The sequence below is a fragment of the Protopterus annectens genome, chromosome 1.part1 (assembly GCF_019279795.1).
Source record: "Protopterus annectens isolate FY-2018-M chromosome 1.part1, PAN1.0, whole genome shotgun sequence".
In the NCBI taxonomy this organism is placed as follows: domain Eukaryota; kingdom Metazoa; phylum Chordata; order Ceratodontiformes; family Protopteridae; genus Protopterus; species Protopterus annectens.
This window is the reverse complement of record NC_056726.1, coordinates 1,278,089-1,302,028: the sequence shown is the minus strand read 5'-3', so window position 1 is coordinate 1,302,028 and position 23,940 is coordinate 1,278,089. Positions and strand designations below refer to the sequence as shown.

Genomic DNA, 23,940 nt, shown 5'->3' with positions numbered 1-23,940 from the left:
AAAACAATCTGATCAGTTTGTTTCTTTTCATCCTAGGTCCATAGCTTTAACTGTAGCCAAGCAAACTGTTTCTTCTTGGATCTCAAAGGCTATTTCTTTTTGTTATATTTTTCATGGTAAAAGCCTTCCGTCTTCTGTAAAGGCTCATTCTGTTAGAGCTATGGCTTCTTCTGGTGTTTTTTTCAAGGGGTTTGATACTAACTGTATTCTCGAAGCAGCTACCTGGACTTCTATGCATACTTTTCCAAACACTACAAGTTGGATGGAATCTCCAGAGCTAGAGCTGGCTTTGCTAGGGCCATCCTTAATGGCTTCCTAGAGGGCTCTGCTGATCCTTCCTCCTCCCAAGTTTCTTTTTGAGCTTTGACATTCTCGCAATTGTAAGGAATACTGCAACCAGTGAATGGAAGGACACAGTACAGTTATGTAAAATCTTACCATAACAGTAGATGCCCTTTCCTTCACTGTTGCAGTATTCACTCTCTTCCTCCCCTCCCTAGTCCTTTTCTCTCCTGGATGTACTGGTTACCTCTTGATTTTCCTTAGAATGGTGTTTCTACAGGAGCTATCAGTTCTGAGGATGGTATGTCTGGATGTCACCTTTATGCCCTATGCTATGCGAGGAGCATACTTAGGACGTACAGTATACTTTAAAGCAACAGTAGGCTTTTGTATACTGGCCAGACATCAGATTACCCGAGGCAGGGAATCTAAATCATAAGGAATACTGCAGCAGTGAAGGAAAGGACATCTACTGTTATGGTAAGATTTTACACAACTGTACTTTTGACTATTTAAGGGACCATGCCCACCCCCACCCTGGCAATCCCTTTTCCCTTCCATTAAGTTTGAATCACTATTTCTCTCTTTGGCAACAAATAATTTCAAACAAATGGGTTCTGAAAATCACGTATCAAGGTTACAAATGGCAGTGGGAGGAAATTTCTCCTTTTCAAAGAGTAATTTCTCATTCACCAGAACACACTCCTCTGTTCCCCCTTTCCTTCAACATATGTTGTCTTGTGAGTACTAGACCAGTTCTTCCTTCCTAGTTTGGGAAAGGCTTTTATTCAAGGAAGTTTTTGGAACTAGAGAAAGAAAATGCCTGGAGACCAGTTCTGGATCTTTCTTTCCTAAACTAATTTGTGACCGTGCCGAAACCCAAAATGCTGTCACTTCACAACTTCACCTCCTCTTCTTCATTTAAGTTTTTTAGCAACACTAGATTAAAACAATGCTTATCACATCTCTATTCATCCAGATTTCAGGTGTTAAAGTTTTGTGTGTCTGGATCTTATTTTCAGTTCTCAGCCTTGACCTTTGGACTATCCACCACACTGTGTGTATTCACAAAGAGTCTAGCTCCAATTATAGCTCATTGCAGGCTACAGGATATCCTCATTTTTCAATATTTAGATGACTTGTTTATCTTTGCAGAGTATTTTTTCAAAATGTCAGGAATTGCTCTCTCTTGTATGAGAGATCTCTTGCACAAGCTTAGAATCTTAGAGAAAATTCAAAAGTCTTTCTCAACTCCCCTCGCACAGGATTGTGTTCCTGGGATGTCAACTAGACACCTTAGTTCAAAGAGCTTTTCTTCCACAGGAAAAATAGATTTTCTAAGGGTTTCCACTTAGTCACTGCGAGGGAATGCCTCATGATTTTGTGACTCGTAACATCTGTGATTCTAATAGTACCCCTGGCAGGATTCCACACGAGAAAGATACACGGATATCTGAAATGCCTTTGATACCAACATCAGCACCTGAGTTTTTCAGAAGAGAATTTTTTGGTGGAGACAACAGCTGTCCTTAAATTCAGGTCTCTCCTTCTCCCTTTTTGCTCCAAAGCAGTTTGTCAACACTGATGCTTTGGACTTTGTCCTTGGTATTCCACACTCCCTGCACTTTTATCCCTTCTGAAACTGATCTCCAAGCACATATCAAGCAGATGCTTGTCTTGATCAAGTCACTCTACTCTGAACTATCTTTGGTCTCCGAAACCTCGTCAAGTCCATATAGACAATGCTACATTCATGTGGTACATCAGCAGGCAAGTGGAAACCAGGTCATACCCACATTGCAGACGAGCCATATTAGCTTGGGATATAGCTTCACAGCAGTGTCTTGCTCTACAGGCATCCTACATTCTGTGAGAGCAAAGGTGTGGGGCAGACAAGCTGAGCAGGATCAGGGCAGACCCTCACAAATGGAAACTGGATCAGAGGGTCTTCTTAGATATGATCCATCTCTGGGGAGTTCCTCAAAGAAACCTGTTTGCCTCCTCTCTGAACAGTCAACTGGCACAATTCTATTCCAGGACTACCTGTAAAAAGGCCTGGAAAGCAGATGCCTTTTCTTTTCTTTGTGCAGAAATGTTCCTGTATGTCTTTCCATAGGTACTTCGGAATATTCAGAAGGAATCCCTCAAGATTGTTGTGGTTACTCTGTTGTGGCCCTGGCAGCCATGGATGTTCTTTGTGTTTCACTGTTGCAGTTATCACACTTGGGTTATCTGCCTGTAGAATTCCAGAGACTTAGTACTTCTGCGTCAGATGCTGTCACTCCAGGACTGATGTCAGGTCGTCAGGGGTATAAAAACAGGCAGCCGACACCATTACATCAGTCTTTCTTGCCGAGAAGCCCGAAGCAGAAGCAGTTAGCAAGTGCCGGTCGGCCGCAATCTGAATTTTTGTTTACGAATTGAATAATCCTGAAGTCTTCTAAAGGTAAGTTTTTTTTCTTGCTCTAACCGATGTCCGAAAAAGTGGAAAGCAAATACCTCTCAGAGATTTTCATTCTTACTTTATCACCTGTTTAGACCAAGACCACAATGTACCTTGCTGTCAGTTTTGTGCCTTGTTTAACACCTGAACCATTCGTTGTCTGGCTCTCTTTGTCGCTAAATTCTTTCGCTCTCAATCTCTGTATTCTGAAATGGCTTTGGTAAGCCATCCGACTACCGATATTCCGAAAAAACGTAAGGATAAAGACAGAGACAGACCGTATAGGTCTAAAACTGCTGATGACGCTTCCGTTAAGCTAGTCACCAGTCCGCCAGTACTCAGTGAGACACTTTCGCAGCCTCTGATGCCCGCTTGAATGGGTTCGCAGGCCTCTACCGTGACCCATTTGGAGTCCGGTATGCCGCAAGACACTTCTTTGACTAAGGAACCTGCGGATTTCTCTACCTTGGATGGGTCCGGAGCCGCTGTGCAGGCACCGGCTTCTGAGGCAGTTCTTCGCTCAACCGATGTTCGATTCAAACCGACGACTATTTTTTTTACCAAAACTACCGAGTTTCTTAGGCCCAGAGTACACACTTCGCATAGAAAACCAACGACCACAGCGCATGCACCTGCTCCCATGCCACAAAAACAAATGCTTAGAATGGCAGAAGACCTTATTACGCTGATTAAGGGAAGTCAGCCTTCCCCTGCTAAAAGAAAGAGAGACCAGTCCCGTACAGCTTCTACAGACCAGGAGTCCGATGACTCTGAGATTTCTGATTATGAAGACGTGCCCTTATCTGCTTATGAGGATTCAAATGCAGAGGAATCCTTTCCCTCTGCCTCCCCTCCAGAGGATTTTTCTTTTAGTGAAACCTTGCATACCTTAAGAGAGCATTTCCACTGGGAATGCCAAGACTGTCCTCAGTCCAAAAAGAGACTCAGAGAATTCCTAGAGTTGCCTCAGCGCAGGCCTTTAGCAATACCCCCTGTCCTGGATGATGTTGTTTTTATGGAATCCAGTCTTACTCCTGACACTTTACCTCCTGCCCCTAGGACAGACCAGAAAGGTACTACAGAGTACCTGGCACTCACAAATTTATTTTCAAGAATCCTACTGCTGACCCAGAGATCATTTCTCAGGGGCCTAAAGGTATCCAGGCTACTACAGCCAAGAATCCCACCCCTTCGGACAGGGATTCCAAAGCTTTGGACAGATGGGGTAAGAAGGTATGTACCTCTGCAACTCTTGCTATTAGGGCATTGAATTGTCAGTTTCACATGCTGAAGTACCAGCAGCCTATTATGGAACTTATTAAACAAAAAGTGGCAACCTTTACAGACTGTACAGAAAATAAAGAATCGCAGGAGCTTATGCACTCTGCAAGCCAAGTCGGTAAGCATACTTTGCAGTGTGGCTTTGACACCCTAGAAGAATCTTGCCGGGCAGCAGTCACTGGATCTGTACTGAGAAGACATGCTTGGCTCAAGGAGCAGACCTTGCCAGACCATGTCAAATCAAAGTTACTAGACACTCCTTTGAACAAGGACAGTTTGTTTGGTACCAGAGCAGAAGAGGTTCTTAAAAAGATGGAAGAAAAAGCTAAGTCTTTGCAGACTGTTAAAGAATTCTTACAAGTGTAACCCCCTAGATTCAGTAGGCATTGCCCTTCCAAACACTGGTTCTTTCCAGCCCCCTCCAGGCCTTCTCAAACTTGACCCAGGGGAAACAGACCACCCAGACTACAGTCTCAGGATATGCAGAGATCTAAGCAGTGTAGTGCCCCCATCCCTAAAGCAGGGAGTGGTAAGCCACCTCCTTATGGAAAAAAACTCACAATGACTTCTTTACTCCACTCCCCAGCCCTGCCCAATTGCTTATGCTCCTAGGAGGAAAACCTACCCTTCATGCAAAAAATTGGATGTCCATCACACAGGACCGGTGGGTCCTCAACATTGTATCCCAGGGGTACAAATTTTATTTCCATTCACTGCCAACCCCAAGCGGGTTTCCAGACCTTCCTCCAAACCAGTGGGCAGAGGTTCAAAGCCAAGTAGCTTCCCTGCTCAATATCAGAGCTATTCAGCAGGTTCCAGTAGAACCGAGGGGGTCAAGGATTCTACTCCAGACTCTTCCTGGTACCCAGGAAAGAGGGCTCTTGGTGCCCAATCCTGGATCTTTCAGTTCTCAACACCTTCCTGGTGGTACCAAAATTCAAAATGCTTACCCTGCAACAGCTTCTTCCTATGCTAGCCAAGGATGCCTGGTTAGTCACGCTAGACTTAAAAGAAGCATATCTGCACCTCCCCATAAGGGAGTTGTGCAGGAAGTATTTACATTTCAGGGCAGGATCTATGCATTATCAGTTCTCTGCACTTCCCTTTGGCTTATCTACTGTGCCCAGAGTTTTCACAAAATGCCTGGCTCCAGCCATTGCATACTGCAGGCAGAGAAATATCCAAATGTTCCCGTACTTGGATGACTGCCTGATTCAGGCGGACAGTCAGGAATTGCTGTTGCAGCACCTGACATTTGTGAAACACCTTCTCACTTCCTTGGGGTACACCATCAACGAAAAGAAATCAAAACTGGTACCCAGTCAAAAGATTCTATTCCTGGGAGCAAGCTTGGACACAACATCAAAGATGGCATTCCTGACTTCAGAGAAATGAGTCTATCTCACAGCCTACTTCAAACAAATGGCCACCAGAACCCATCTATCTGCAAGAAAAATACTGCTGGCTCTAGGGTTCATGGCCTCATGTATACTGCTGATTCCATATGCAAGACTGCATATGAGGAAACTTCAATGGTACTTAAAAAAGTCTTTGGTGTCAACATTCTCTGGACCTGGAAACGGTCATTCCTATCATACCCTGTCTAAGAACAGAGTTCCTTTGGTGGGCAGAAGCATGCTACCACAACAAGGGACTGCCCTTTTTTCAACCCCATGCCTCACAGATCCTAACCACAGACGCATCAGACTATGCCTGGGGAGCACACGTGGACGGCAAATGCATTCAGAGCCACTGGAGCCAAAGTCAAATTTATCTGCACATCAACCAGAAAGAGATGCTAGCTGTGCAGAACACCCTGACAGCTTTCAGATCCCTACTCTTTCCAGGACAACTGCTAATAAAAACAGACAACACCACAGTTATGTGGTACATCAACAAGCAGGGGGGAACCCACTCCTACCCACTCTACAGGTTAGCCATGGCCCTGTGGCACACGGCCTTGGACATGCAAGTCCATCTGCAAGCTCAATTCCTGCCAGGCAAACGAAACTCACTGGCAGACGACTTAAGTATAAATCTCCTAGACCCAAACAAGTGGTAATTGAAGCCCAGCACCTTCAGCCTTCTGATTCAGAAATGAGAGACCCCAGAGGTGGCTCTCTTTGCCTCCCCCTACAACCACCAGCTCAGCAAATTCTGCACAAGGAATCCTCACAGCAGGGCCTGGAAAGTGGATGCCCTATATTTTTAGTGGGTAAATCTCTCAATCTATGCCTTTTCCCCCTGTGCCTCTTCTCTCAAGAGTATTACTCAAGACAGGACAGACCAAGGACAATTCTGATTGCCCTGGACTGGCCACGCCAGCACTGGTACCCACTCCTGTGCAGCCTGTCACCGGTGCCACCCTGGCACATACACCAGAACCCAACCCTGCTCTCTCAGCAGTAGGGACAGATTTTGCATCTACAACTGCAAACCCTAAATATTGCAGCCTGGCTTATTCCTTGAATTCTCCCCCAGCAACCCTAAGCAAGCAGGTGCTGGACGTCATTCTTGATGCCAGAAGACCCAGTACAAGAAAATCCTATGCTGCAGTCCTGGATGTTCATCATGCTATGCTGCTGCAGTCATCATACTTGGGTTATCCTGCCATCAGGCGGTCCCGTAGTCGGCCAGAATTCCAAAGCCTTGGTCCGGCGTCGGTTGTCGTCGCTTCTTCCCTGACGTCAGAGCGGCAGGGGTTTAAAAGAGGCAGCCGACGCCATTTTCTTCAGTCTTTCTTGCCGCGCGGTGCCCGAAGCAGAAGCAGTTCGCAAGTGCCGGTCGGCCAGCTCCTGAGATTTCCGAACAGAATTTCAGCCGAAGTCTTCTATAAAGCTAAGTACCCCGTTGGGGAAACTTTTCTTGCCTCAGACCGATGTCAGACAAAGTTAATAATTGTATTTCTTGTGAGAAGCAAATACCTCATAAGGATTTTCATTCATATTGTATTCCTTGCCTAGGCCCAGACCACGACGTCTCTGGTTGTCGGTTTTGCGCTAGGTTCAATTAACGCACTTTCAAGCGTCGGGCTGATACCGCCCGACATTATTTTGGTAGAAGATTCAATTATATTATGTCGTCGGAGCAACCGACATCAGCTATGTTTAAAAAACACAAAGACAGGCAGCCTAGGCCTAGACCAGATACCGAAGTCTCAGTTAGGCCTGCCGCCGGATTCCCGGTACTCTGTGAGGTGCCTATGCAGCCCCTGACTACCGCGGATTTAGAATATATGACTACCTCTCAGACAGAGACTACCGGGCCTCTGGAGCCCGATCCTCCTCAACACGCGGACGCCAGCCCGGCTGGCGATCCAGATACTAGGGACAGGCCTTCGGCTTCCGAAGGTGTATTTAAACCGACGACTCTCTCGGTAAAGTCCTACGCGAAGCTTAAAGCGATGACTAAGGTTAAAAACCGGCTCCACAGACTACCATGCAGGCCCCTATGCCTAAAAAACAGATGCTCAAAATGGCGGAGGACCTGATCTCCCTTATCAGAGGTTCACAGCCCCCTCCTGACAAAACGCCTAGACTGGAGGAAGAATTCCCTCCTTCCGACCAGGAATCCACTTCCTCAGCAGACTCACAGGAACAGGATTACCCCTTCCCTTCCTACGAAGACTCAGATGCTGAAGAGTCTATCCCCTCTGTTTCTCCTCCTGAGGACTTTTCTTTTGGGGAAACCCTGCACACCATGAGAGAGCATTTCCACTGGGAAGGCCAAGATTATTCTGATTCCAAGAAAAGACTCCGTGAGTTTCTTCTCCTTCCTCTGCATAGACCCCTAGCTATCCCTCCAGTTTTAGACATTCTGGAGGATGTTTATAATGAATCCAGTCTAAATCCAGATTCATTACCACCAGCACCAGCTAAGCCAGACCGATACTATCGAGTTCCTGACTCCCACAAGTTTTTGTATAAAAGCCCTCCCGCAGACCCAGAAACCATTTCCCAGGGTCCCAAAGGGGTTAAAGGCATCTACAGTTAAGAATCTACTACCTGCAGAAAGAGATTCCAGGGCATTAGAAAGATGGGGGAAAAAGGTGTACACGTCTGCCACTTTGGCCATGAGGGCATTAAACTGCCAATTCCACATGATTAAATACCAGCAGTACCTGCTTACTCATTTAAAACAGAAAATGATCCCTCAAGCAGATCAACCAGATTTTAAAGAGATGCAAGATTTGCTACATGCAGCAGAACAGGTGGGAAAACATACCCTACAATGTGGCTTTGATTCTTTTGAGGCCTCATGTGTAGAGCAGCTGTTACAGGGTCTGTGATATGTAGACATGCTTGGCTAAAAGAGCAAACTTTACCAGAATATGTCAAAGCAAAGCTACTGGATGCTCCACTGCAAAAGGATGCGTTATTTGGTGTCAAAGCAGAGGAGGTTTTAGGAAAATGGAAGAGAAGGCAAAATCAATGCAAACAGTTAAAGATTTGTTACAGGTGCAACCTCCTCGCTTCAGCAGAAACTGGCCATCAAAGAACTGGTCCTTTCCTGCTTCAGACAGACCCCAAAGGGGCAGGTACAGACGCCCTAGGGGTAGAGGCCAGTCACAAGGTTCCTTCAGGCCTAGACAATGGCAAGCAACAACTCAAAGAGGGGGAGACGACAGATCTCAACTCTTCAAGAAGCAAACTCAATGACTTTCCTCTTCGCCTGCCAAGCAAAATTGCCCAGGCAGCGCCTATAGGAGGAAAATTGGCTCTTTTTACACAAAACTGGCACATCATAACAAAGGACAAATGGGTTCTGGATATTATTACCCGAGGCTACAGATTTCTTTTTCGCACTTTACCACGGATGAGAGGCATGCCAAATCTGCTGACAAACCAATGGGCAGAGGCACAAAGACAAGTTACTGCTCTCATGGATATGAAAGCAATTCAAAAGGTACCTACCAAAGAGCAAGGCCAAGGTTTTTGCTCAAGACTGTTCCTAGTACCAAGAAAGGACAAAGCCTGGAGACCCATCTTAGACCTTTCAATTCTAAACACTTACTGGAGATACCCAAATTCAAAATGCTCACACTACAGCAGCTTCTTCCCATGCTGGGCAAGGAGTCTTGGCTGGTAACGTTGGACCTCCAAGAGGCATACCTGCATGTCCCTATCAGACAAGATTGCAGAAGATACCTCAGATTTTTGGCAGGTACAACGCATTATCAATTCTCTGCATTGCCCTTTGGCTTATCTACTGCATCCAGAGTATTCACGAAATGCCTGGTATCAGTAATTGCATATTGCTGACAATGAGGGATACAAATTTATCCATATCTGGACGACTGCCTGATCCAAGTGGACAGCAAAGACATCCTACTACAGCATCTGAAGTTCGTTACAAAGTTGCTAAGTTGCCTAGGGTACACAGTAAACAAAAGGAAGTCAAAACTAATACCCTCACAAGAAATAATTTTCCTGGGTGCCAGCTTGAATACAACAGCCCAGATGGCTTACCTCACGCCAGACAAGCAAAAACAAACTGGTTCAATACTTCAAAAAGATGGCAACTTTTACCCGGCTCACTGCAAGGAAATTTCTGCAGGCGTTGGGGTACATGGTATCCTGCATTCAGCTGATTGCATATGCAAAGCTGCATATGAGAAAACTACAATGGTACCTAAAAAGTGTATGGTCCCAGCACAGACACAGCCTCGATGCAAGTATACCTCTCATTCCCTGCCTTCAAAAAGAGTTTCTATGGTGGGCTCAAGCATGCCAAGCAAACAAGGGTCTCCCTTTTGTCTTACCTCCAGCAAAACAAACCTTGACAACAGATTCATCGGACTACACCTGGGGTGCACATATTGAAGGACAATGCATACAGGGCAAATGGTCTGCAAACCAAAGGCATCTGCACATCAGTCAAAAGGAGATGCTAGCCGTACAAAATGCACTAACAGCCTTCAAGGACCTCTTGCATCCAGGACAACTTCTAATAAGGACGGACAACACCACAGTAATGTGGTACATAAACAAACAAGGAGGAACACACTCCTACCCATTATGCAGGCAGGCAATGGCCTTGTGGAACACGGCATTAACTTACCAAGTACAATTGCAAGCACAATTCCTGCCAGGAAAGGAAAACATATTGGCAGACGAATTAAGCAGAAATTTAACAGATCCTCACGAGTGGAGACTACACCCACAAGTATTTGCAATGATAATTCAAAGATGGGGACCACCAGACATGTTTGCCTCAACCAGCAATTGCCAGCTACAAAAATTTTGCACAAGGGCTTATCATCCCCTGGCCTGGAAAGTGGATGCCCTATCATTCAGTTGGGCAGCATTGTCAGTCTACACCTTCCCTTCTCTGCCTCTACTGACCAAGGTACTACAGAAAGTCAGATCAGACAGACCACATATGATCCTCATTGCTCCGGACTGGCCACGTAAGCACTGGTACCCACTACTACGAAACCTGACTCACAGTCCCCCATGGATCTTACCTCAATTCCCCAAGCTCTTAACTCAACAAAACTCTCAGATCCTTCACAGTCAACTCAGGATCTTAAACCTAGCTGCATGGAAGATACCTTAAATTATCAATCAGCACTTCTCTCAAAGGACGTCCTGAATGTCATTCTGGAGGCCAGGAGGCCCAGCACCAGAAAAACTTATTCAGACAAATGGAAACGATTTTCTGCATGGAACCAGGCCAGAGGTCTAGATCCTGGCATCCCAAGCATTCCACAAATACTCCAATATTTATCTGAGATGCTACACAAAGGACTTTCTTTTTCATCTATAAAGATCCATGCTTCAGCAATTTCAGCTCAATATGATACGGATCCTCCCATCTTCTCTCACCCTTTACTAAGGCAGTTTCTCAGAGGGGCAAAAAACATAAGACCCCCCAGAAATCCACCATCTCCATCTTGGGATCTAAATTTTGTGCTAGAAAAACTGACACTACCTCCTTTCGAACCAGCCTTTTCAGCAGATCTACAATACTTATCATAGAAAACAGCTCTGCTGCTGGCTGTCACCTCAGCACGCAGGGTCTCAGAACTGCAGGCGCTTATGGCAGTGGAACCTTTCCTCATCTTCCATCAGGACAGAGTGTCTTTACGAACCAACCCTTCCTTCCTGCCAAAGGTAGTTTCCAGTGTGGCTCTCAGTCAGACCATACACTTGCCCACCTTTTATCCAAACCCACAGAATAAAGGGGAAAGACTCCTTCACTCTTTGGACATTCACAGACAGTTGCGTTACTATTTGGACAGGACAAAGGCCTTCAGAAAATCTGACCAACTATTTGTATCCTATGCAGCAGGTGCAGAGGGAAAGCCTATTTTCAAGCAGACCATCTCCAAATGGATAGCACATTGTATCCACTTTTGCTACTCTCACCATGGGAAACCAGTGCCTGCTAATGTTGGGTCTCATTCTACCAGGGCTACAGCAACCTCAGCAGCCTTCCTCCGAGGAGTCCCAACAAAGGACATTCTGGAGGCAGCCACCTGGAGTTCAGTGCACACTTTGACCAAACATTACCACCTTCCACTATACTCAAGGACCAGGGCTGGCTTTGCCACTGCAGTCCTGCAGGGCATCTTAGCTGCACCTAACCCAGTATAGCTCCTACCACCCAACCATAGCCTTGGGACTCTACCCAAGTGTGATGACTGCAGCAGCATAGCACGATGAACATAGTACAGTTTTGTACTTACCATAAATGTAGATGTTCGAGTGGTTATGCTGCTGCAGTCCAGGTTACCCTCCCTCCATCCCCACTTCCTAACAGGGGTTTCTTTTATCTACAGGTACATCTACCTTCTGGATGCATGTTCTATATGGTGTATTTGCTTACAACTACCACTATTGTTTTTCCCTCTAAGGTATGGTTTGCAAGCCACTTATTTTGCCTTTTTAGATTGGGGCACCTGACATATGGGGCAAGAAAAACTGAAGAAAATGACGTCGGCTGCCTCTTTTATACCCCTGCCGCTCTGACGTCAGGGAAGAAGTGACGAAAACCGACGTCGGACCAATGCTTTGGAATTCTGGCCGACTGTGGGACCGCCTGACGGCAGGATAACCCAAGTGTGATGACTGCAGCAGCATAACTACTCGAACAACTACATTTATGGTAGGTACAAAACTGTACTTTTCCCTCCAGCCCCCTGATCTCTCTCCTCTCTATGGCTATTACTCACCCTTTTCAGGGGTATTGGTATTTACATTTTACTGGTGGTGTTTTCCCCACCATAACTTAACTCCCTGTTTGGGGGGCTCCTGACATTTGGGGCAAGAAAAACTGATTTAATGGTGTCAGCTACCTGTTTTTATACCCCTGATGTCAGTCCTGGAGTGACAGCATCCAACACAGAAATAGTAAGTCTCTGGTATTCGGGCCAACTGAGGGCTGCCTGCAGGCAGATAACCCAAGTGTGATGACTGCAACAGTGAATACACTCGAGCATCTACATTTATGGTAAATGTGCACAACTGTACTTTCTCCCTTTTTTTGGAAATGGCCAGGGGCAATTACCACAATCTTCCTTACAGAATGAATCTACTCTCACGAGCACAGGTGTGTTTGATACACCCCAACATCAATTATCTTCATTTGACTGCCTGGATGACAGGGTCTTAATTCATTTTAGGCACCTGTTTTCTGAGGATTTGCAGCACATACTAATGGAGGCAAGAAAGTCTGCTACTAGAAAATCATATATTAGAAATAGAAAGGGTTTTCTAGTTGGTGGCAAAAACATAACCAGCTCCTATTCAGAGCTATTTGCTTTCTGGTTTTACAATATTTGTGTGAGTTACTATTCTATGGCCTTTTTTTATTCCTGTATCAAGGTTCACTTATTGGTCATTTCACTATGTCTGCCCGTGTATCCTCCTCTTTCAAGGTAGTCTTGTGTCAGTCAAAATGTTCTTGAAAGGGGTTTTGCATAAGAGGCCTCCAGGTAAACTGATGGCTCCTCTGTGGGTTCTTACTTTTGTGTTAGGGAATCAAAACATTTATTCCATTTGAACCAACTAATCTGGATGACATGAGATTATTAACATGAAAAATAGTTTTACTGATTGCTCTGACCTGTACAAGAAGGGTATCTGAGGTTCAAATTCATATGGTGAGTCAACCCTACCTAATTTTCCATAGGGACAGGGTTTCTTTGAGAACTAATCCTTCTTTTATGCCTAAAGTGGTATCTGAGTTTACTTTAACCAAACTATCTATGTACCCATTTTCTTTTCTGAGCCTAAAAATAAGGGGCAAAGGATACTCCATACCTTGGGTGTCCCACAGATAACTCTGGTACTAGCCTGACAGAACTAAATCTTTCAGGTCTTTGGATCGGTTGTTCATTTCTTGTGAAGGTATGAAGATGGGACAACCTGTGTCAAAACATACCATCTTCAAATGGTTGTCTAAGGCTTTACATTTTGATATACCCACCGTGACAAATATATTCCAGGCAGGGTAAAGGCCCACTCTACCAGGGCATTAGCTTCATTCATGGCTTTTTTGTAAAAGGCTGGATTCTAGCCAGGAAAGTTCTGAAGGGCTTCATGCCTAGACTTGACTTTTAATCAGCTCAGTTTGGGCATGTAGAAGGTGCCCTGAAGCTTTGGAAGCTGGCTGGCTGTTATATCCTTGGCAGGATGTAACCTGTATAGCTGAGACTACTGCAGCAGTGATCATCTACTGTTATGGTAAGTTCAACTTACACAACTGCATTCTATGCAGTTGTCACATATATATGACGCAAGCAGGGGAGGTTATAAATCAAAGTGAAAAGGGATGATGAAGAAATGGGGGTGGGCAAAAAAAAGGAGAGAGTAGGATTTTGAATACAAGTCCTTATGGAGAATAACAGCAACTTATACAGCACATTATATTCATAAAGTAGCAGAAAGTACTCTTAGAAGTAAGCCATCACAGGAATGGAGAAAGAAGATTGATTTTGCCACTAGGGATGACTGCAAGTAGGGACATAGTAAATAAGCAAGAGGGGACTGGAATTTACTGGAAAAAAATGGCTAAGGAATCAAGGTGCAGTATGTTGAGAGCCAGTAAATGGAGAGATAAAGTTAATAGAGTGGAATGATGCAAAGCAGAAGTTTGGCCTGCAGGTTAGAGACTGCCTTCTCTACCACAAGTTGCTATCAGAGTGTAAGCAAAGAGAAAGAGGTAGGGGGAGTGCTGAGTGAAAGACCAGCTCTGGTAGAGTTTTCAGTTGAGTCTGGAATAGTAGCCCTTTTAAAAAATGGATAATTAGTAAAGCATATAAAATGTTACATGACAACTGTAAGAATCGATTGGAGGTTAGAAAAGATCCAGAAGAGAGAATGGAATGGCATTTTACAAGGGAACAGTGGGAAGGCATGTGTGTGGATCTGAAGTATGCAAGAGTCTGGAAGGTTTGAGATTTTTGCTTGGAAGTGTTTGAACTGGTATTTTTATACTCGTAGCAGACTTAAGAGGTGGCCAAATTAGAGGTTGCAGACCTCCTGAAAAATAGTCATCCTGGTGGTCCCACTAGACTTTTGCAGGATCCAAGGTTTAATTAAGTGTTTTTTGTTCCATACTAGTTAAAATACCTCAGGGCCATTGTGAACTTAAACTGCCTAAACCCATATGTGCAGAAAACCAGGTGGCAGATAGTCACAGTGCAGTCAATCCTTCTGTGTCTTTAGGAAGGAGGCTGAATGTGCACTGCTACATAAAATGTGCAGCAATTGCAGCTCACCTGAGACTTCACTGAATCAAGGTATTCCCATACCTGGATGACCAGTTCCTAGCTGTCCTCCCAGCACCACCACAAGGGACTCTCTAGTTCATGCAAGGGACTACTTGTTTTCAAAGAAAGAAACAGCTGTAATGTCAATGAACACCATGACTTCCCAGTTGAAGCTGTTGCAGGAGCCAAGTTATCCCTAGGATGCCACCTTTCCACATTAACCAAATCAGTGCACGTCACTTCAGAGAAGATTGAGTCTCCACAGGCACCAGCACAGCTATTTTTGATACATCCCATGCCAATGGCAGCCCTTGTTCTAAAGGTTTTGAGTCTTGAAGCTACAACCATCCACTTGGTTCCATTTCCGAGGATTCACATGAATGTTTTGCAGTAGACTTTATGGGCCCACTGGTCTCTTTTCATCTGTCTTGAACAATGTCGCATTTTCTCTTTTGGTGGGTTTGACAGCACGACCTAGTAAAGGGCTGACCTTTTACCCTCTGCCCAGTGCCATATTTACCATCAATGCATCAGCTGTGTAGGGTGAAGAATGTTTAGGGCAGACAGTCCAGTAGACATGGATGCAGGAGTCTGTATGGACATGCACTGAAAATGGGACTGTTCTTCTGTCACTGCAGGCTCTACAGGACTTTTCCCCTCAAGGTGCAGTTGCTGTATGCTCCAATAATATGTCAGTTGTGTGGTACGTAAACAAGGGGGAACCGTGTCCTATCCTCTGTGTCATGATGTCAAGAGGCTGTGATGAATGTGAAATGAACTCGACGTCACATTCTGATAGCAACACATGTTCTAGGACAGGGCAGCTGTCAAGTGGACATGCTGAGCAGGTTATGAATTGATGCCACGAGTGGTTATGCTGCTGTGATGTGTGCTTTACTGCATAAGGTGGGTGTGGTCTGTAAATGTAGGTGACCCTTTGAGGCAACCATCCTCCAGGATATTCTGCCATTATTCCACACAAGAATAATGGTTGGAGATTCTCTCCCGTCTTTGAAGTGCCCAGACAGACTAGATTACACAGTGTACAAAAGTTAATCTCCTTGTTCCATGTTCATCTGCTTCAGTATCCTTTCCTATCTTTCTTCTTTCTTATTCTGTTCATACTCCTTCACAGAGACCTAGTTTGACTATACCTGATGTCTTCAGGGGTGTTGATTTTTTTTTTATGACTAACAGCAGACAAAGTAATATAATAAGATAAATCACAAATATGCAACAGCTGTTTCTTAAAACCAAAAAGAAAACCTTCTAGATTCAAAAAAGTCTTCAAGGGGGTATACAAAGCAGAAACAAAATATAAATTAAATGAGATAGTAACCAGTCAGAACAAAAAAAACCATTAAAAATATTTCCAATTCATTTCTTTTTTCAGACCCTTTGAAACAAGTGTAACATACTTTAATATGCGTACACTCTCTTTACTTTGTTGAACAAGTTTACCACTGGTAAAATTACGTACAGCTTGTAACAAATCTGTCTGCTTATTATGATAGATGCTTAAGTATTCATGTAATGGGCTAATCTACCTTACAGTTTTAATATCTCTTAAACGATCCTGCAGTCTGTTTAAACATTCTCATAGTCTCACCAGTATAGTAAAAATTGCAGGGATTTATGAGAGCATACTCAAGCTGCTCTGAATCTGGAGTAGAATTGTCCTGTACTTAAAACAACCCCCATTAATAAGATTCAGGGTTTTTTAGATATATTTCTACAGTACCTACATTTGTCAAATGGCAAAGTACCACAAGATGTCATCTCCTGACAAACCTTTTCTTGGCAGTCGTAAGCATAACCGTGTGCAAGCATACTAGCTAAATTTTATGATTTGTTTCCTACCCTGGTCACTTATTCCTTGTAAGCAAATAGAAATTTGAGTATTTCTAGTAGTGGACAAACCCAGTCTGGAGAGAGTGGTGTGATGCATAATGGGAGCGAAGGGAGGAGGTTGAACTTGGTAAAGCCCAGTGGATGCTGACAGAGATGCAGGCTTCAGTGACCAGGCCTGTCTATGAAGTGAAAGAAGGTGGATCATGAAAATGTAACACTTTGGTGAGTGTGTAACTTTTGATCTGATGATATCAATCTTCATTTATCCTTGACTTTTGGGACTCGGTTCCGATAATCTGAACTGGCTCAGCCGTTATATAGCTCATGCAAGCCAAAATCTCTCAAGCTAAGTCTCTACCCACAATACCCCTCCAGATCCCCGCATAGCTCATTTGCTGCTAGTGTCTCAAGATGTGTCAGCCAGATTCTCTTGCCAGCGAAGTAAAATTTTTCATATTTTTTCATAGTTTCTTCTCTAATTGTTCTCCTGTACTATTACTTTGATATTTATATATTCCTATAGTTGAATATTGTTCTACCAACTTTGCCTTACTTATTTGTTTATCCCTCTCCCCTACACTTCAGTGCTGTCCTCTACCATCGCTGGTAGTTCTTCTCTTGTCCTTTGCTAGTTTCTTTTTCACCTTTCTTTCTATGAGTGAGTGTGCTGTTTTTGCCTTGTGGTATCCTTTGTCTACCATAATTTAGTATTTTCCCTACCTTTTTTTTTTTTTGGTAGTTCTGGCCTGCCATTGCTGCTAGCCATTCGTTTCTTGTGTGTGTGTGTGTGTGTGTGTGTGTGTATGTGCGCGTCTGTGCATCTCCTTTTTAGTGTGTCTGAGAGCTGTCTGTTGACAATTCCTCTCCATAGTCAACATGGCAGAATGAATCCAAGGGAGCAACTGGGTTTAAACAATGCCATGGTTGTGGTAGGAAGATGCCCAACTCTGATGAGCATTCTTGTGTGTACTGCTTGGACCTGGCGCATCCCCAGCAAGACTGTACAATTTGTTAAGCATTCAGTCAATGGGCGCTCGTACAAAGGAAAAACAAATTGATTTTAAAAGGTCTAATTAAATTTTCTTTTGAGGAGGCTCTGTCCAAGTCCGATACATCCTCAACTTCCTCCCACTCTTCTTCTTCTAAATCTGAACTTGGACAGAAGAGGAGTCATTCAGTGCTGGCATCCCCTTTGGCTCCAGCAGCCAAGAAACACAAACCTTTGGTTTCCACACCTCCAGCGGAACTGAAGTCTAAAATTAAGAAATGTAAGGAACTGACTTCCTCGGCACTGCCTGCCGTAACTACTTCAGCATCAAAGGTCTCGGTGCCAGCCACCTCAGTACTAACAACTCTAGCTTCCCCATCGGTACTGGCTCCAGCTGTGACACTACCAAAAATTTTGGAACAAATACCACCCCTGATAACCAAAACTGAATATCATCAATGTACCCAGGACAAGATATTCCCCTTCAATTGACCCCTTTGTGGGACAGCTTCCAAGTCCATTCCTAGACAGTCCGGAATCTCTGTCAGGCTTCTCTGTCCATTTCTCCAGGAGTTTGACTGAAGTCAACATTGTGAGGTTGGTGGATCAGTTCCTAGTAGCTAGGGGTCTTTCTGTCTCTTCCCAGGCCCCATTCCCTTCTGAATATGGGTCTTTCTGTCACAGGATTCCATCAGACTTTCCTTTTCTAACCTTCTCTGAGGGCTTAGAGCTTACGTCTCCCGATTCCTCCGGTTCCAGCTGCTCCAGTGCCCAGAGCCTTTACCCCTTAGGTTCCAGGGTCTGCTTTGAGTTCCTCAGTTCCATCGGAACTGATAGACTCCCATGGCTGTAGCTTCGCTGCCAGATCTGAGGGTCTCGGTTTGGCTGAAGTTTTTTATTCGGGGTCATCCTGGACTCCCGGAGCTTTGGCTGATGTGGGCTGTTCCTCGGCTCCTGCTTCGGGGGTAGGTTTCTCAGAGTGGGGTGGGACCATAGCTCCGAGGTTGTCCTTCTTGATTCTGGGCTCCCATTCCTCTTCAGGGGGACCTGTCTTTTAGGTTATGGAGAGGGCCTCAGCAGGTTCTCAGCTGGCCTCTCCCATATCAGAGTATTATCCTGGGACTCCCTCTTGCCCAAAGTTGCCACCAACCTCCACTTCTGGGGAGCGAGCACCAAAACTGCAGGATACCCCTGCACAGGGTCCCTCTTCTTCAGAGTCCTCCTTAGAAATTCCCACTGAGGAGATGTCTCAGAAAAAAATATGCAAGAGTAAACACTTAGATCCCTGAAGAATCTGTTATAGAAAAGACAGACTTTGATGATATGGAGAGTTCCCCTCGGTTACCCCTAGAAGAGGTCTCCGTTGGTTACATTCTAGAAATACTGAAACAGAGGGGTGAATGGAAGCTCAAAGACCCTGAGGAGTCTGTGTAACTGCAAGCTTTTGGTGCTCGCCCATCTATTTCTTGGTTGACCTGTACTGCTGATGAGCTTATTAAATTGATCATGCAGTGGACTTGGAAGGCCCCTGACTCTGTAGAGCCAATCCCCAGGAGACCGGACATAATTCTTTCAGCTTCAGAGGACCACCAGTATTGAGCTAAGAGGTTAGCAGTAGATGTAATGGTGGTTGCTGCAGCCACCAAAAAGCAACTGGTGGAAGAGAGTTCCACTGTTCACCTCCATAATCGAGAGTCCAGGGCGATGGACAGATTCTGAAAGCGAGTGTTTGCATCATCGACCTTTGCTTTAAGGTCCTTGAATTTTATGGCATACTTTACTAGGCTGCAGAGGGATCTGATCAAGAAGTTGTCAGATACCCTTGCAGGAGCTTTGTCTGAGGAAGTCCAAGATAAAGTGGCATCCCAGTTGACTTCCCTGGAGTCTATTTCCAACTCGTCCATGAGGCTCATCGCGCATGCAGCCGAAGGGATGACTAGGGCAGCAGGTTGCAGCGTTGCCATAAAGCGACATGCCTGGATGGACTTGTGTGAGTTTGTGGAGCCATTTAAGTCTTCTTTCGTCAATGCTCCTTTTAAAAGATTTTCCTTGTTTGGCCCCAAAGTCAGAGAAACATTAGCCGGATGTGAGAAAGATGGAAAGACCCTATCTGCAGTGGGCATACATTTTTCTGCTCCCCAATGGTCCCACTCTAGGAACCAGAAGAGCAGGAAGATGTGGTTCAAAAAATCCCAAGGGCCTTTTCAGGACACATGGCAGTGGCTCCACTCAGGGCTGAGGGGGAGCTCCAATCTAAGACGTTGACCCCCGGGGCAGAGGTAGCCCGCAAAATCAGGGTTCCAGAGATTCTTTCTTTGGGGAACCTTACCAGCACTCCTGAAAGGGTGCCCAATTGCTTACCTCTGGAAGCAATCGGGGGGAGGATTCTCTTTGCACTCAAGAGGCTGGTGGCAAATAACTTCAGATATTTGGGTGCAAAGGATCATTGCCAGAGGTTATACCACATTCCCTTTAGTCTCATTCCAAGATCAAGAAGACTCCCTTATGTTCCACCCAATCAGAAGGATCAAGCAGCTCTGGTAATTCAAAAACTACTAGAAAAAAAGTCTTCCAAGAAATCCCACCAAACCAGATAGGATCCGGATTTTACTTGAGGTTCTTTTTGGTGCCAAAAAAGACAAGGGACTTGAGACCAATTTTAGATCTCAGCCTTCTGAGCAAGTATGTTCAGCAAGCAAAATTCCAGATGGTCACGGTTCAGTGTATAGTACCCTTCTTAGAGGAAGATGATTGGATGTGCTCTATAGATCTTCAGGATGCATATTACCACATACAAATGGACAAATGCTCCAGAAGATTCCTCCTGTTTTGGCTAGGAGCCAGTCATTTTCATTTCAGAGTGCTGCCCTTTCGCCTCACCACAGCCCCCCAGGGTGTTCACCAAATGCTTGGCAGCAGTGACAGCTCACTGAGACTGCATGGATTCCGAGTGTTTCCTTATCTAGACGACTGGCTCATCACTGCTCCCACCAGGCATCTACTACTTCAAGCAACAGATTTCGTTCTACATCTGTTTGCTCATCTGGGGGGTGCAGTGAAATAATCAAAATCTCAACTAAGTCTGACTTAAGATCTAGAGTTCATAAGAGCCCTTCTAAATACCATCACTTGTACAGCTTCTCTTCCTCTACACAGGCTACAGAAGATAAGATCCCATGTACAAGCTAGTATCTCCATTGACAAGATACCTGCACTTTTAGTCCTTCAAGCTTTAGGGTCCATGGCAGCAGCCATTACCTTTGTTCCGCTAGCAAGATTTCACATGAGTCTGCACCTGTGGATTTTGGCATCCCAGTGGTCCATCCTGACCCATCCAGTGACGGATGCAATTTTAATCACCAGTCATTGCAAGAAGGACTTATCCTGGTGGATGGAATCCAAGGAGATCCTCTTAGGCTGTCCCTTTGTTCCACCTCAACCCAAGGCCATAGTGACCATGGATGCCTCCCAGATGGGGTGGGGTGGGGGCATTTTCTGGGCAGAACAGTCCAAGGCACTTGGTCCCCGATAGAGGCCAATTTGCATATCAGAGTTCTGGAATTGAGAGCAGTGGTTTTAGCTTTGCAAGCCTTCCAAAATGACCTTCCCCCAGGAACAATTGCAATTCAGTCAGACAATATGTCAGTAGTCTGGTACATCAACAAACAAAACGGAACCAAGTCCTACCCTCTGTGTCGAGAAACTCTGAGTGTGGCAGTGGCCGATTTCTTCCAACCATTTTCTGATAGCAACGCACATTCTGGGGATTTCAGATGTGATAATGGGCAAGCTGAGGAAGTGCATTCCCCTGCCTCACAAATGATCTCTCATTCCCAGATTGGAGGAGGAGATTTTCTGTGGCTGGGGTCAGTCTTGGTGTGACCTTTTTACATCTCCCGTGAACAAGTGCAGCAGCTACTTCATCATAATTCCCCCGCAGGGGGAGTCCCAGGGATAAGCTTTCCTTCACGATTGGCCCTTATGCCTTTCCCCTCTTCCCACTGATTCCTCTCTTCTTAAAGAAAGCCGTCAGGTTGAGGAGCAAGGTGATCCTCATTGCACCCTTTTGGCCTCGACAAGTCTGGTTCCCCTTTTTGTGACCTCGTCTAATTCACTGTCCGTGGATTCTGGATCCAGTTCCGGATCTTCTCTCTCATCCACAGGGACTGGTACACCCTAATCTTCAGAACCTCAAGCTTACAGCTTGGCTCCTCCAATTCTATTAGTTGCCAGGCAGAAAAATGTATCTTCTCCAGTTCAAAAAGTGTTAGTAGCTTCTCATAGACCTTCCACCAGGAAACTTTACCACAGCAAGTGGAAAAGATTTTCTATTTGGGCACACAATAATGGTCTTAACTTTTCAACTGGTGCAGAGAAGGGGTTATTGGAGTTTTTAGCTACGCTTTTTGAACAAGGAGCCTCTGCTTCTACTTTTAGGGTCCAACTAGCTGCTATTACCAGTTTCCACAATGGTTTGAAGACAATTCTGTAATTTCCCGTAGATTACGTAGTGTTTATGAAAGGAACCTTATGGCTGAAACCACCATTTAAAGACCCTCTAGCTCCTTGGGATCTGACTATGTTTCTGCAGTCTTTGGTCCTTTCCCCCTTTGAACCGGTGGCTACCTGTCACTTAAAGTTTCTTTCATGGAAGACCATTTTTCTGATAGCCATTATCTCTGGCAGAAGAATTTCGGAAGTACAAGGACAATCTTCAGAACCCTCATATTTGATTTTTCATAAGGATAGGGTTTCATTAAGAACCAACCCATCTTTTTTTTTTGCTTAAGGTGGTCTCTGAAACTAATATTAATCAAATCATTGACTTACCTGTTTTCTTTCCAAAATTTTCCAACAAAAGTGAATACTGAAACACGAACACTATAAAACAAAGCAATGGAGTAAAGCAACAGCCGTTTCCTCATATAAAACCATGTTTGCATTAATCTTTGATTTTATATGAGGAACCAGCTGTTGCTTTATAGTGTTTGTGTTTGAATGTGCATTAGCAATGGAGTATTAATTATCTGTTGCTTTTTGGGATTTTAAAGGTGAATATTGCTTACAATTGCTGGATGGTCACAGGCAGCTATGTTTCTACCTCATCAGAACTAAAGAATTTAGAAAATCAGACCAGTTTTATTTGTCTCTTTCTCTGGTCCATCTCTGGGGAAATCTGTTTCAAAAGTCACCTTGTCAAGCTGGTTAAGAGACTGTGTATTACTTTCATCTATAGTAAAAAGAATCTCCAATTACCAGCACCAGTGAGAGCGCATTCTACTTGGGCAATAGCCATGTCTGCTGTTTTCCATTCCGAGGATTCCATGGATGAAATATGCGAGAAGCAACATGAGCTTCTCTGCATACCTTTATCACTCATTACAAATTGGATCTGGTGTACAGGGGAAGAGCATTCTTTGGTTCTGTTTCTCAGGACTATCTTTCCATAAGGCCACCCAAGATCTAAAGTAGCTGGAGACTCTGTCCCAAAGGTCAAGGATGAATGAAGACTGACGACATCAGGTTAAGAAGTTAAGTTCTTAAATGTTCCATCTCTGTCATCGATCTTCATTTATCCTTGGCAGCCCACCATCCTTCCCCCTCTTGCAGACTCTTTGGGAAGATCGGACGTTTGTTCTGCTAACTTTATCAGGTTTGACCTTGAACATAGCCGCTTCAGTTCCATATACATATTCTTCTGTCTTCCTGTGTAACTGCAAACTCGAGGTAATCTGGAGAGGGGTATTGTAGGTAGAGACTTAGCTTGAGAGTTTTTGGCTTGCGCAAGCTATATAACGGCCGAGCCAGTTCCAAGGATTGTAACAGCATCCCAAAGGTCAAGGAGAAATGAAGACTGACAACACAGATGGAAAATTATGGTAAGAACATAACTTCTAATTTCTTTGGTGGTTAGGTCTAGTATGTTTTTCACTGGAAACTAGCATGGGAGTGAAGATTACAGTAAGTAGTCTATCGTTACACGTGACATGTTCGGCAAAACATAACCATGTTAACATGCATTTTTGTCCTCATATCCCGTTCAAAGTAGCAAGACTAAGTATTAAAAAACAAAACAAAAAACTAACATTGCCAGCAGTCGGAACACTCTGCTTCTCCACCTGTTGCAAAATATACAGCTACCAACGATAAAATCCACTTTTAATCCACACAAAAACACGAAATACAAAGGATTTCCACACAGCAGCAGAAAATACAAAGGATTGAGTGCTTTCTTCCCCAAAACCGGGGATTTCATTAGGAAAGAAGGGAAGAAAGCGCTCAATCCTTTGTATTTTGTGCTGCTGTGTGGAAATCCTTTGTATTTCGTGTTTTTGTGTGGAATAAAAGTGAATTTTATCATTAGTAGCTGTATATTTT

General features: G+C 44.5%; 1 protein-coding gene across 3 annotated transcripts in view; it reads left to right on the top strand.

Moving 5' to 3' along the window:
* KIDINS220 (kinase D interacting substrate 220) overlaps positions 1-23,940 on the top strand; it is a 2,951,961-nt gene that overhangs the window by 2,064,155 nt on the left and 863,866 nt on the right. The gene's annotated exons all lie outside the window — the stretch shown is intronic.